General features: G+C 42.2%; 1 protein-coding gene across 1 annotated transcript in view; it reads left to right on the forward strand.

The window, feature by feature from the left end:
- The first annotated feature begins 7,801 nt into the window (after positions 1 to 7,801).
- LOC126162570 (protein singed) overlaps positions 7,802 to 15,330 on the forward strand; it is a 351,638-nt gene continuing 344,109 nt past the window's right edge. The window contains exon 1 of the mRNA XM_049919161.1: positions 7,802 to 7,992. The gene's annotated coding sequence lies outside the window, so the exon portion shown is untranslated. The remainder of the gene's footprint in view (positions 7,993 to 15,330) is intronic.

Below are 15,330 nucleotides of genomic sequence, written 5' to 3' on the forward strand. Positions count from 1 at the left end.
TGTTTAGTTGGAAAGATAAACGTGTGTCAACTTTCGGCCTTTGTAAAATTCCGCGTGGCATGTTTCATATTCATCTATGGAATAGTTGGCGAGCAGTTTCTTTATTAGAAATCCACTAAAAAAAAGCCCGAATGTGAAACTCATGTAGTCGACTGTAGATCACGTAATAATTCGGGTCGGACTTAAGCACATTTCTGGCTGTCTTGCGTGTATCCTGGGTTGTATGAACTGTGAGCTGAGGACATTGATATTAGTCGTTTAAATAAATACGGGCTGATGTCTAATTCTTTAATTGTGAACCTAAAAAATAAAGAACTTGTTACGGAATTTTGACATTTTTTTCTAAAAGAATGAAGTAATCGCCCTCCACCTGAAAATCGTTATAAGATATTACAGGATAGCTTGCTACCAGAGTTTAGGCGGACTTTGCAAAAAAGTATTGACGATGTTTTTCTTCAACGCTGCTTTTAACATCGTCTGGACAGTATCTACGTATGCAGATAAACGGGCTGCTGATCAGACTCCGTACTGAGGTAGGTGGAACTTTTGTCGGAACAGTACGCCGAAGATAAGTGATCAAACAAGCAATTACGCAACGTAACACGACATTTAACCCCCCCCCCCGCAAGTTTCTTGATATTATTATTCTTAAATCAACTGCATGGTACATTTACTTCTCAAATTTTCGCAAGGTATCCTTTCAGCTACTATATTTCTCTGAATTACAGTTCCAATTGTACTAAAAACTGATGGAAACAAAATATTCTTCTTCTTCTGATTATTATTATATTAAAACAAATCTTACACTTTATTATTATCATTATTTGCGAATAAGCACCCTTCTTTGTGACTATATTATTTTCAACCGCTTCCTGTGGGCTTCCTTTCTCTCTTCGGACTATGTTGTCCTAGTTTTCATCTGGTTTTCCTCTTGGCCAACATGCAGTTTGTGAATTATGATCCTGAAGATTTCGCGATTTTGGACATCTTCTGGAGTAATTCCCGCCAGTTTCAGATCAGTTTTGATCTAGCCAACCCATTTATTTCATCGTATCCGTTTTTCTTTACTCCTGTTGCCAAAAAAATTGATTGTTTGTTTTGTAGGCCTGTCTGGATTAACTCTTTTAATGTATCCACAGAATTTTAACCAGAGTTTCCTAAAGCCACTGTAGATGTTTATGTTTTGATCGATTTACTGATTGCTTTAAGCCGATATTGTTCATCTACATGATTTGGGCGTAGAATTTTTCTTAAGATTCTGTGATCCTCGTTCTTTACGTTTTCAATGTTAGTTTTCCTGTCAGAATTAGTGTTTCTGAGCCATAAAGGCATTGTGCTGGAATTGCTGTATTGTAATAACTTAGTTTTGTGTGCCCGGAGATATATTTCTCGTTGCATTTATTTCGGATAAGTCTGAATGCAGTTTCCATCTTTTGGCGTCTAATTTCGTTTGCCTTTGTTCCAGTTCCATTTTTCTGTATTGTTACACCAAAATATTTAAATTGTGGAGCTCGTTTAATTTTGCCATTTTCCTCCCCATGAATTTTGGTGCTTATATGTTACATGTTACGTATTCTGTCTTTTCAAGAGATGTCTGGAGAGCGAATTTTGCTGCAGTTTCGTTCAAGGATACAATTTGATGTTAGGCTGATGAAATGGCACGAGTAATGTAGCTAAATCATTTGCAAATGCTAGACAATCTACAGACAAGTTGCCTCTACCTGGAGTGATATGTTGGTCAAATTTGAGGACTGATTTCCGTTTGCGCCATCGTCGTATCACTTTCTGAGGGACAACAGTTGAAATGTAATGGAGACAGCCCATCTCCTTGTTTTACTGCCTTTTTGTTATCGAAGGGCTCTGAGAGTTTCCCAAGAAATTTAACCTTGGAATTTGTATCGGTCAATGTCTGTTTTATGATTGCAATTGTTTTCACATCTAGAGTTTGTTATTTTAATATTTTGAAGAGTGAGTCGCGTTCAGCTGAGTCATAGCCTTTTTGATATCAACAAATGTGCAGTATGAGATTTTCACTCTGCAGCGGAGTGTGCGCTGTTATGAAACTTCCCTCACGCCCCGTCCTCAAAGCTTTGCTTCTACCAATACCTCGCCTCCTACCTTCCAAACTTCACAGAAGCTCTCAAAAAATGGTTCAAATGGCTCTGAGCACTACGGGACTTAACATCTGTGGTCATCAGTCCCCTAGAACTTAGAACTACTTAAACCCAACTAACCTAAGGACATCACACACATCCATGCCCGAGGCAGGATTCGAACCTGCGACCATAGCAGTCGCGCAGTTCCGGACTGAGCGCCTAGAACCGCTAGACCACCGCGGCCGGCCAGAAGCTCTCCTTGCGAACCTTGCAGAACTAGCACTCCTGGAAGAAAGGATATTGTGGAGACATGGCTTAGCCACAGACAGCCTGGGAGAAAGTAGGGCTGTGAGGACAGGGCGTTTGTCGTGCTTGGGTAGCTCAGATGGTAGAGCACTTGCCCACGAAAAGCAAAGGTCCCGAGTTCGAGTTTTAACTTGCTAGGAAAGTTTCAACAAATGTGCAGACCACGTTTTTTTCTGCAAATTCTCTAATGTCTTAGGATTAGCTTTACGTTCAAGATTTGCTCTGGATGTGAACGGTCTGGTCTGAATCCTGACTGATGTTCTCCAATGTTCGGTTCAAGATGATTCTGTGCTCTATGCAGACAACACTGGAGTAGAGTTCTGTATGCAACTGATATTAGTGAGATTCCCCTGTAGTCATTTACAGCTGTTCTGTCTCTTTTCTCGTGCAGTGGGTGAATTGGCGCATTTTCCAATCTTCTGGAACTTGTTCTGTTTGTCAAATGTCTTGCACGACTTTGGTGATTTCTTTTATGGTCGTTAAGAGTTTCTGCTGTGATTCCATCTTCCGTCGACGCTTTATTATTTCTGAGTCTTTTGATCTGACTGGCAATTTCTTCTTCATCTGGCAGTAATGAATTTGGAAAAGTGTCCTCAGGTTCTTGTGGTGGGAACCTTCGTGTTAGTTCTGGGCTGCTGAGTTGTTCTTTGAAATATCTGGCAAGTTCCTTTCAATTTTCTTGATTGCTTAGAATGAAATACCCATTTTCTTTATTTCTTTATTGAAGCAAAGACTTTGCGGTTGATATCTTACAAGCTTATTTTGAAGTTCTAATAAAAACTTCATCTGTTAATACATTTTATTGTTGTTATTAAAATCGAAGGCATCTGTTGCATTTTAAAAGTGAGCATGACGACAAGATATATTTCCGAGTACGGCAAGGGAGTGGAAGATGGGGGGGGGGGGGGGGGCGGACAGTGACAAAAACTTTGTCCTCGTGACTGGTACAGCGTACCGAACCGTACCGCAAGCAGCGGATATACGAGATGTTATCAAAAAGTAACGGATTTTTTTTAATTTCTCAGTGTTTATATCAGATTTTCAATTTTTTATCTTGTTGGTATACATATTCCTGATGTATGTTTGCGTTTTCGGATGTTTCGAACATTTAATTTACTGTTGAGAGTCGAAAATATTATACTTGTTCTGGAATGCTCGGTGAATTTTTACTTTCCCAAAAACATGAATCAAAGAATTTGCAATCAGTTGTGCTTGAAAAATGGAATAAAGTGCAGCACCGCATTCGAAATGTTGACAGTGGCTCTTGGCGAATCTACGACGAGTAAGACAAGAGTTTACGGATGTTTCAAAGAAGGTCCGAGAAGATGCTGAAGACGGCGACCACCCTGCACACCCCAGCACATGAATTACTAACGACGCTGTGGAAAACCGCCGAATCACCATCAGAGAGGTTGCTGATGTTGTCACATATCCTTTGGTTCATGTCAAGCAGTTTTTTCGGGTGTTTTGGGGATGAAACGTGTAGCAGTATAGTGTGCTCCGAAATTATTGAATTTCCGCCACGAACGACGTCGCGTAGACATTGCTCAGGAACTGCTGAATGAAGTATACAACGATCTAGAACTTCTACGGAAGGTTATAACAAGTGACAAAACAGGGCTATAGAGGTAAGACGTCGAAGCTAAAGCCCAATCGTCCCAATGGAAACTGCCTGAAGAGCCCCCCCCCCCCCATCCCCCCAAAGAAAAAAATCTACAAGTTCGATCCCCTGTGAAGATTTTTCTGACTGTATTCTTCGATTACAATGGGATCGTGCATCATGAGTTCCCGCCTTGTGGTCTTACGGTCAAGATGGGATACTACCTGGAAGTTATGCGCTGTTTGCGCGAAGCAGTCCAAATAAAAACGACCAGAACCGTGGGAAACTGCATCACAGTGATGATAATGATCCCACGCACGCCTCAATGCTTGTACCTGATTTTTTAACAAACACAAAACTGTTATGTTGCCTCAGCCAACGTATCCACCGGACACGGCTCCCTGCGACTTCTTTCTATTCCCAAGGCTGAACAGAACCATGAAATGACGTCGTTCTGCCATCATTAATAAGGTAAAAACAGAATCGCTGAAGGAACTGAAAACCATAACGGGAAGTGAGTTCCATAAGTGCTTCTAAAATTGGTACAAGCGCTGTCACAAGAACATTGTATCTGAGTGAGTATTATTTTGGAGGGAACAAAGCGATTTTGATGAATAAACGATGATTCTTTAAGAAAAACAAAAATTCCCGTTACTATTTGATCACACCTCGTACATATTCTGTTATGGTCACTAACGCATCGGGTAGATGCTTATGTTGTTGTGCGAGTGGAGTTACTAATACTCTGTAAAAACCAGTTATTCAAATAAAACGAAATATGCTCTTCGCCCCAAATAAGCCAAACAATGCGAGTACATTTTGTTCCTTTGGCTCTATTGTCTCCGAATACTGCGGTTTTCACAAATTGGGTGCATTTTCTTTTTTAGAAGTTTCACCTACGGGGCGTCAACAGCGCAAGAAACTCAGAGTTTCAAGGTAGATTCAATTAGGCTAAGTTCAGATACAACACGCGTTGACGCCCGCTATCGCGCGATCGAGTTTCAAGAGAGTTCGCATGACGAACGGTAGAGCGCATTAGTCGCTGCAGTAGCCCTCTCGCAGTCTGTTGGCGGTTTCAGATACCTTGCAAACAGTGTTCAACGCCGGAGCTACTCCATTCATCAAAAATTGGAAAATCGACTATATCTGGTATTACTCGTCAAGCATTCAAAGTTATCTCGTTGAATGTAAAGGATAGTGTGATGATAAACACCTGATTCTCGATGGCGAACACATCAGAGTATAAAATACAGAACATTCAAATTCTTATACTTCACTTATAAACTTTTTTTTCCCTCTAGTGTTCTTGGTGCTATGTGACTGATCATCGCTTTACCTAGACAGACATTCGCGCTTATGGAAAAGACAGAATTTTCAGAGATTCCATTCTCCCTGAAAAACACACTGGAAAATCTTTACATATACCAAAACAAAGACCTTTAACAGAAAAGCTCGACGTAGCACTTACATGATGTTAAATGACGAAGCTTTTTGGTGATGAAAAGTTTAATGGACCCTACGGCGGAAAGCAGCTGACTTATACTGTATAAAAAAAGATATTTAACTATCGATTAACTTTAGCACTTAGGTAAGTTCTGTGTACTTTCTACATTGCTTGTAATAGGTGCAGAATACCACATCGTACATTAGATGCTTGAGTGGATTGTGCCGAATACATTGTAAGAGCGATTATAGTTCACTACAGTTATGTTGGATCCACTGATGGATTTAAACGCAAAGATGTCTTAGAAGAAAATCTCACAAGTATAAATGCTACGCGCAGTGGAGGGCCCACTTCATTAGCGGATAATGTTCGGGCTAATCTTACCAACTATTTTGTTAACGAACGTAGAATTGAGAACATCCAGACCGTATACTTATTAACGTTGAAACTTTTCTTGCCCATGTTTTTCTTTTTCTTGCGTCAGTTCCCTCACAGGAGATCAAAACCAGTTCTTGCGAATGTCGTCGTATCAAAACTTTATTTTTATACAATTCCTACGCTGTATTCAAAAAAGCTGTCCTTTTTTTTCTGCTTCGTCAATCAGTAGCTCGATGTCAATATTTTCACACTTCGTTTCACTTATTTTTCACAACGTCTAGCGAAGAAAAGTAACAGTAACACGCACAAAATTCATCTAACTACGACGGAAACGTGTGATCAACTGAACAGCCCATACGGGCACCATCTATCTTTCATTCTAACTGCGCGTCAACGCCCGTTCGTCTGCGTCTTAAGATTTTTTTCCAGTGAGTGCTGCGTTGACGCGCGCTGATATTATCAGTTGTAAGACGAATGTTAGATAGCTAAACACGTGGTTTGAAATGCGCGTCAGATTTCCGTTATGTGAATTTAGCCTTAGTCTACTATGAAATCATAGGTGCTTTTCGCCAAATGGCAACATCATCATGGTAACTTATTAGCGACGGATTTGTTTGTTGTTTAGCATTGTGGATGTATACAGAAACGGAAGAAATGCAGACACATATAAAGAAGACCCGCTACGTCAGCCATTGTGTTAATTCAGGCACTTCTTTGTAGTAAACTGAGTATCTGCAGAATCTACTTCGAATATCGAACAGTAAACAATCATACCTATAACGATGCATTTGCTATAAAGTGTACATTTTGCAATGTTTATACGTGAATTTCTATTTCAAAATTCTCCATTGTAAAAACGAGGCACTTGGCCAATTTCTTTTTTGTTAAACAAATTCAGTTTCGTTTACCCTCCCTTTACTCGTGTAGATATACTGCAGTATTCATCTGTGAACTCAACAAGTTTAAATTTCAAATCAACTTCATGGCTCTTTAGTGGGTTCAGGTCTCATTTGTGTTATCTAATTCATATTACTTGTTCGTTTTCTTATACAATGGTTTATTAATTCTCCTGAAACTATCTATTTCTGTGTACAGTTATTTTGATTTTCTGTGATCACAGACACTTACAGTCAAAGCAGCCGTAAGCTGCAACACATGGTGAATTTAAGTTCTACATTTTACGATGGTCGATAACCACACCAAACTTACCAATTTGAATGTGTTAATTCACGTCGTCAAAACAAAATTAGTTAACTATTGCGGATTCTGGAAGACGTTCTTTCAATCATCAGAAAATTTGGATATACAGTCGTTAAAATGTTCATTAAATGAATGAATATTTGTATAACATGCCGCTTTTTAATTCCAAATCAGTTCCTGTATTATCTGATGGTAATGTTAAGTTATGAGGGTGGTTTGGCCTACAAATTTTCAAAATCGAATTATCGATTTCTTAGAAGTGATGTGACGCAGTTGTTACGTAACTGGTCTCGCATTCAGGAGGAGCAGATTCAAATCTCGATCCGGTCAACCAGATTTAATGTTTCTATCCTTCCACTGACCACTTAAGGCAAATCACATAATGGTTCCTTTCGGAAGGACGCAGCCGATTTCCGTCTGCATACTTGTCCAACAGAAGCAAGTGAGTGTTAACTCTCAAATAACATCGTCGTTGACGGGACGTTACCATAATCTCCTTTCCATTTTTAGAATGTATCGGACACTTGCCTGTCACGTCATTAAGTTTATTAGCAGTGTTAATAGAGCTCCAGACGACCTTGTTATCAATTCAGTTTTAATTAAAAGCATAACGAAGATGAGTAAGATATCGCGTCTTACTTGCGCTGTAGAGCGTTTCGCGCGGTGAGCGATGCAACGGCGTCAGCCATTGGCTGACCGAAAGCTGCGCCGCTATTGGCCGAAAGTGCGAGACGCCGGCCGCCATGGTGGGGGTCGTGGTAGTTGGTAGCATCTCTGGCGGTGAGCGAGCGTAGTGCGTCTCGGTCTGTGTTGGCGGCTGTTTCTCTGTGCCGAGAGTTCGTGTGGATGACTGAAATCGTCGTGCGAAGCCTATAGTAATCCGAAGCCGTTTCGGTACCCTCTTCACACAACAATTGTTAGCGGGACGCCGCCAAATCAGCTTTCAGGAGACATCACGTGTTTTTAAGGTGAGCGAAAACATCGTCGTTTTCCATTGTTTACAATGTGTGTTTACGTGCTCTTGCAAAAATTTGACTGCTTGTGGCATTGCCAATAGAGGTTTGTTATACTTGCGTATAAATCCGATGAAAACTTCCAGAAAATGAAGTGCTCTGTAGATGTAAGCAAATGTAAATATTCAAACAATTGTGATTAACAACATTTGCTTGCTGAGATATCAGATGTTGTTACCACAGGAACTGTAGCTATGTCATCTGATCAATACGAGTAGATCTTTAATGTTGATCAGTTGTTCCTTTGCACCGTTATTTGCTGATAACTGAAAGCGCGTTCTAGCATTGTCGCTGAAGGTGCCTGGCGTTGTGGTTTTGTGAATGATGTTTGTTCTATGGTTATCATCAATTATTAGTGCACACAAAGAGGTGCTAAGCCAGATACATGAACGCGTCAACGCCATAAGCTACAGCGAGTTTGCAGTAACGCACCTGGGAGAAATAATTCGTAATGTTTATTTTCAGTTGCTTCTTTCCTGTTTTATTTATTTATTTTTTGTATTACTGCATGTTAACTCAGCCTTTGGCAACATTGTTCAACTTGTTAGCATTCTGTAAACAAATCAGTGTCTTACGCGTCTTGTTTCGTTTAAAGATGGGTTTTCTAAGTGTTCGTCACAGTGACGCTCATCGTTTGCCACAGAAGAGTACTTACACTGTAATCTAGTTCAGTGACAGTTGTAAGAGTTGTGCGTACTAGTTAGGCGTTTATTTACCGCAGACAGGAGGCACCATTAGGTGAGTCACACTTGGGGAAGGGTGTGAGCACACAGCGGGTGATCGGACGCTGTTAGGGGTGGCTGTTGACTCATGGTCGTAAAATACGGACTCACCCAAAGATTCATTGGCTGCGTTCAGATACTTGTGATCCCAGTCTCAGTTGCATTCATGCATTTCATTGCCGTCTCATCTTCTGCAAGGTAGTGGAAAACAAAGCACTGAAGGTTTTACCTTGACCACCCCGTATTAAAAACACACAATGCATAGTAACAGCTTCTCCAAGGAACGAAGCAGATATCCTGAACCACCGTAAGAGTTGTTTTTTTTTTGTGACAGTTTACTGAAGTATGGTTAACGACGGTTGTTTATAGAGTGTGACGGAAACGACTTACTTCCGTAGGCATTTGTTTTGTTTCCTGGAAGTAGTTATCAATGAACGACATCGAATTATGTATGTAAGTATGTGTGTATGTAAATATACCCAATGTGATGTTTACAGCTAGGGTTGATAGCTTTGCTGGCTAATGTAACAACAGTTTCAACACTGTGAAACAAGCCTACCACGGCGGTCGTAGACGACTGCTCATAAAGCTCACTATAGACATACCCTGCGCAATTTATTTTACAGTTGGCCGAGGTAACGAATGTGTGAAACATTCCAGCGATAAGTTAGAATTTCGCGGTTGTTCATGGACACTTGAATATTAGGAGCAAGAGCACAGTGAGCGCCTTGGCACGAAGCGTTAACTGGACTGTGTGCCCATAGAGTAGGACACACAGCTCGTAGCAGAACATTACCGCTCGGTTTAGGCCATCAGTCATCAGGCGCGACAGCTGCGGCGGGCGGAAACAGCCAGCTGAGGATGACGAGGCGTGCTTCCCGTTTCGTGCATCTGCGTCCACGTCGCTCTCATTATTTGAGGTGGCCTGAAACTCTGGTTCCCATTCAGTATTACAGTGGAGCAGGCTCATCCACAGCGTCTTGACTGGCGGTCTACATCAGTCGAATAAGGAACGGACCAACTAAGGTAGGCTGTAAATTTTAAGACACTGGTCAGTGCCAAGGGGGGAAACTTTCAGATACCGTCGTATATACCTTCATTTAGGTTTTTCACCATAGTCCCTAAACCCCACGAGTAGGGCTGGATCCTTGAAGACATCCAGCAGGTATTTTTCTACTGCCAGATGGAGCAGTTCATAAGATCAAAACGTCTCCCGAAAAAGGAAAGGGAGGCAAAGAATAAACCATACTGATTCACATCGAGCGAGGCGATGTAATGGCAGGTGTCTTCTGACTAGTATTCGGAAGGTCGGGATCAAATCCTCTTCCACTCAGCTGTTTCGTAATTTGCCTAATCAATTCAGGCAAATGATGGGTAGTTTCTTACATTCGCGACTAGCTTCTATTCCACTCCTGAACGACATCGATGACGGGCCTCGTTTCTTCGTGTAATATTCCTTTTTTCCTGTTTTCACCTATAGTTTTTTATGGGTAAGAGAGTATGATGATTGGTTTGGGACTTCAAATATGTACAACCCAGTAATCAATAAAGTGCCATTTGGTTTAAGTTATTTAGTGAGCATCTCTCGGAAAATTGCTCAGTATCTGGTTGACCTCGCTGTTGTAAAGTGAGGAAATTGTTAAATAGCGATCAGCGAACTGGTAATTATTTCTTAGTCTCATCCAAAAGGACTAAGATTCGTGATACAGTCGTTTTATGAACAGAACTACGCTCGTGGTGCCAATGGGATTCTCGCCTTACTGAGGTGTATATGCTGCTGTTTCTTGTTCCAGATAAGCCTTTAGGTCCATAATCGGTTCTTCGGATAATTCAACGAAAGTAAAATGCTCGTAAGTGTCTACGTGTCATCTTAATTTTGTAACATTGTCTCCCGGTGCAATTTTCGAAGAAAGGAAAATGTTTACAGAGTTCTTTATAAAAGGATCTGAGACTGTCTGTCCCCTGCCGTATGTCGACACTCTACCTAAGTCCTTATGTTTCTGTACTTCATTTTTCCTCTGTAGTTAAGGCAACTTCGGAATCGAATTAATAGTCACAGAATATTACAATAGTAGAATATCTCGTTGCACCCTGGAAATCGTTCTGTGGTGACAGACATTACAAGTAGCACCAATGATTCTTACGTGTTCGTGAGACGGCCATCTGTCACTCATACCAAGCGGATCGCCATAGTTGGGACAATTGTCGAGCGACGTTGACGGATATGGCATGTAAATTAACGGATGGTGTCCGTCACGGTCATCCTTCCGTGCTATATAGAAACAGGCAAATGAAATCATATTTGTGGGCCACACAGTAAAAGGTAGTTGAGTGATGTTAGATGACATTCGGTTTGAGTTACCGTTTCAAAGCCAACGGAGGGAAACTCAAGTTACATCGTAGTTACCCAGTTTCCTAAAATGTGTTCCTATTTGTTCTTGTGTCTTGGCTTTTTTCAATTTTTCTGTTGCCTGATAATCAAATGTGCAAAAATGAAATTATTGGCTATTGCTAATGTTTACGAAATTGGACATCTGTTACTTGTGGCGTTGCCTACTGATTGAGTCATAAGGAATGGATTTTTGGAGGATTTGATTCTCCATTTAATTGAAAGGCAAGACGTGTGCCAGTTTTGCTTAGTACTTCTCATTGTGATACTAGTAGTATGGAACAATTAGGACACAGTGTCCAATCGGAGCTTGTGCTCGGTCCCTAATGAAGCTGGCTCTCATCTTTTTTCTTTACGTGGTGCATGCGCAAATGAAGAGCGGCACTGCAGTGTTGCCCGTGTTCATGAACAGCCCTCAGTTTTCAAATTTCCCATCGTAATAGACTACACGTGAAGAATGGACGTAATAGACATCCACCTATAGCGTGGCTGACCACCTTGCCCATTCCGGGCTTGTTGCTGCGTTGAGGGGACCTGAAACCGTAATCTCCCTATCTTGTTCGGACCAAGGCATTTCATTTTTGTAAACTTGATATGTTCCTTGCATCAACAGCTACCGGATGGCATTAAAAATATATATCGTTCTATTAGGAGAGAAACTTGGTTGCATCTCGCACAAGACATGTTAGGAGTGCTAACTACACGAGAACAAGTTTCTCCATTTGCGTCCGTTCTGTCACTTGCAGTAGACTGATTTTGGTATCTCACTTTTTTTAATGGATTATTAAGAGTGTCAAAGACGCGTGAGACGCCTTGCAAAAACTAGATACAGTAGAATGAGATATACAATCCTTTATTCACTACGCGGGAAAATGTTGCTCAAGCGGAACGCCTTGTGAGATACACAGTAGCAGTGAGAACAACTCAGTAGACCGTTTGTTTCTTTATAACCGTTTACTGTGAGCGTCTTGTGCTGTCCTGGGAAGCACTGCGGCTCAGCGGGAGGTGGTCAGTGACCGCGGCGCGTAGCGTGTCGGACGAAAGTGGCGGTGCCGGCGTCTTTTGCTGGCCGGCCGGCGGTCGACGACCGATTTGCGTGGCGTGCAGACGCCGGTAGCCAGCTGTGTGCACCTCCGCCGCAGCTGCGGCCGGCGCACCGTTACGCACAAGGCGCCGTGGGCTAGGTCGCGCGCCGCGGTTGCAGCTGCCATTGTCCTTGTCCACTCGACGCACGACCGCTGAAGTCGTGGGATAGCGATGTGCACATTTACAGTTGCCGATATTATCGAGTACACAAGGTATAAAAAGGCAGTGCATTGGCGGAGCCATAATTTGTACTCAGGTGATTCATGTGAAACGGTATCCAACGTAATTATGACCGAACAGTGAGAATTGCCAGACTTTGAACGCGGAATGGTAGTAAGTGTTAGACGCATGGGACATTCCATTTCGGAAATAGTTGTTGTTGTGGTCTACCGGAAATAGTTGTTGTTGTGGTCTTCAGTCCTGAGACTGGTTTGATGCAGCTCTCCATGCTACTCTATCCTGTGCAAGCTTCTTCATCTCCCAGTACTTAAAGTAACCTACATCCTTCTGAATCTGTTTAGTGTATTCATCTCTTGGTCTCCCTCTACGATTTTTTCCCTCCACGCTGCCCTCCAATGCTAAATTTGTGATCCCTCGATGCCTCAGAACATGTCCTACCAACCGGTCCCTTCTTCTTGTCAAGTTGTGCCACAAGCTCCTCTTCTCCCCAATTCTATTCAATACCTCCTCATTAGTTATGTGATCTACCAATCTAATCTTCAGCATTCTTCTGAAGCACCACATTTCGAAAGCTTCTATTCTGTTCTTGTCTCAACTATTTATCGTCCACGTTTCACTTCCATACATGGCTACACTCCATACAAATACTTTCAGAAACGACTTCCTGACACTTAAATCTATACTCGATGTTAAAAAATTTCTCTTCTTCAGAAACGCTTTCCTTGCCATTGCCAGTCTACATTTTATATCTTCTATAATTCGACCATCATCAGTTATTTTGCTCCCGAAATAGCAAAACTCCTTTACTACTTTAAGTGTCTCATTTCCTAATCTAATTCCCTCAGCATCACCCGACTTAATTCGATTACATTCCATTATCCTCGTTTTGCTTTTGTTGATGTCCATCTTATATCCTACTTTCAAGACACTGTCCATTCCATTCAACTGCTCTTCCAAGTCCTTTGCTGTCTCTGACAGAATTACAATGTCATCGGCGAACCTCAAAGTTTTTATTTCTTCTCCATGGATTTTAATACCTACTCCGAATTTTTCTTTTGTTTCCTTTACTGCTTGCTCAATATACAGACAGAATAACATCGGGGAGAGGCTATAACCCTGTCTCACTCCCTTCCCAACCACTGCTTCCCCTTCGTACCCCTCGACTCTTAGAACTGCCATCTGCTTTCTGTACAAATTCTAAATAGCCTTTCGCTCCCTATATTTTACCTCTGCCACCTTCAGAATTTGAAAGAGAGTATTCCAGTCAACATTGTCAAAAGCTTTCTCTAAGTCCACAAATGCTAGAAACGTAGGTTTGCCTTTCCTTAATCTTTCTTCTAAGATAAGTCGTAAGGTCAGTATTGCCTCACGTGTTCCAATATTTCTACGGAATCCAAACCGATGTTCCCCGAGGTCAGCTTCTACCAGTTTTTCCATTCGTCTGTAGAGAATTCGTGTTAGTATGTTGCAGCTGTAACTTATTAAACTGATAGTTCGGTAATTTTCACATCTGTCAACACCTGCATTCTTTGGGATTGGAATTATTTTCTTCTTCTTGATGTCTGAGGGTATTTCGCCTGTCTCATACATCTTCCTCACCAGATGGTAGAGTTTTGTCAGGACTGGCTCTCCCAAGGCCATCAGTAGTTCTAATGGAATGTTGTCTACTCCTGGGGCTCTGTCAAATAGTTAGAGAATTCAAAATTTCGAGATCCACAATGTCAAGAGTGTGTCGATAACACCAGATTACAGGCATTACCTCCCAGCATGGATATCGCAGTGACCGGAGGCCTTTACTTAACCACCGAGGGCAGCGGCGTTTGCGTAGTGTTGTCAGTGCTAACCGACAAGCAACTCTGCGAAAAATAACCGCAGAAATCAATATGGGACGTACGAAGAACCGTTAGGACAGTGCGGTGAAATTTGGCGTTAATGGGTTATGGCAGCAGATGACGGACGTGAATGCCTTTGCTAACAGCACAACATCGCCTGCGGCGCCTGTCCTAGGCTCGTGAGGATATCGGTTGGACCCTAGACGACTGCAAAACGCGGTCGTGGTCACGTGAGTCCCGATTTCAGTTGGTAAGAGCTGATTGGAGGGTTCGAGTGTGGCGCAAACCCCAGAAAGCCTTAGACGTAAGTGGTCAGCAATGCACTGTGCAAGCTGGTGGTGGCTCTGTAATGGTGTGTGCTGTGTTTACAAGGAATGCACTGGGCCCTCTGGTCCAACTGGACTGGCAGTGGTTATGTTCGGCTACTTGGAGACCATTTCCAACCATACATGGACTTCGTTCCCAAACCACAGTGGAATTTTTATGGATGACGATGCACAATGTCTTCGGGGCACAGTTGCTCACTATTGGTTTGAAGAACATCGTGGTCAGTTCGAGCGAATGATTTGGCCACCCTGATCGCCCGACAGGACTCCCATCTAACATTTATGGGACATAATCGAGAGGTCAGTTCCTGCACTGGCCACACTTTCGCAATTCTGGACGGCTGTAGAGCCAGCATGGCACAATATTTCTGTAGGGGGCTTGAAAAATGTTCAAATGTGTGTGAAATTTTATGGGACTTAACTGCTATGGTCATCAGTCCCTAAGCTTACACACTACTTAACCTAAATTATCCTAAGGACAAACACACACACCCATGCCCGAGGGAGGACTCGAACCTCCGCCGGGATCAGCCGTAGGGGGCTTCCCAGCGACTTTTTGAGTCTATGCCACGTCGAGCTGCTACAGCTCGTTTGCCGGCAAAAGGAAGTCCGATACGATATTAGGACGTATCCCATGGCTTTTGTCACCTCATTGTATTTTCCCCAAAGGAGGAGGAGGTAAATACCCCGCTGACGATATGGTAAAGTAAGTTACTTAAAGGTGAAGCAGTCGTCAATCCGAAAAATTTTTGGGACAC

This window comes from Schistocerca cancellata, chromosome 2 (genome assembly GCF_023864275.1).
Source record: "Schistocerca cancellata isolate TAMUIC-IGC-003103 chromosome 2, iqSchCanc2.1, whole genome shotgun sequence".
NCBI classification, from domain to species: domain Eukaryota; kingdom Metazoa; phylum Arthropoda; class Insecta; order Orthoptera; family Acrididae; genus Schistocerca; species Schistocerca cancellata.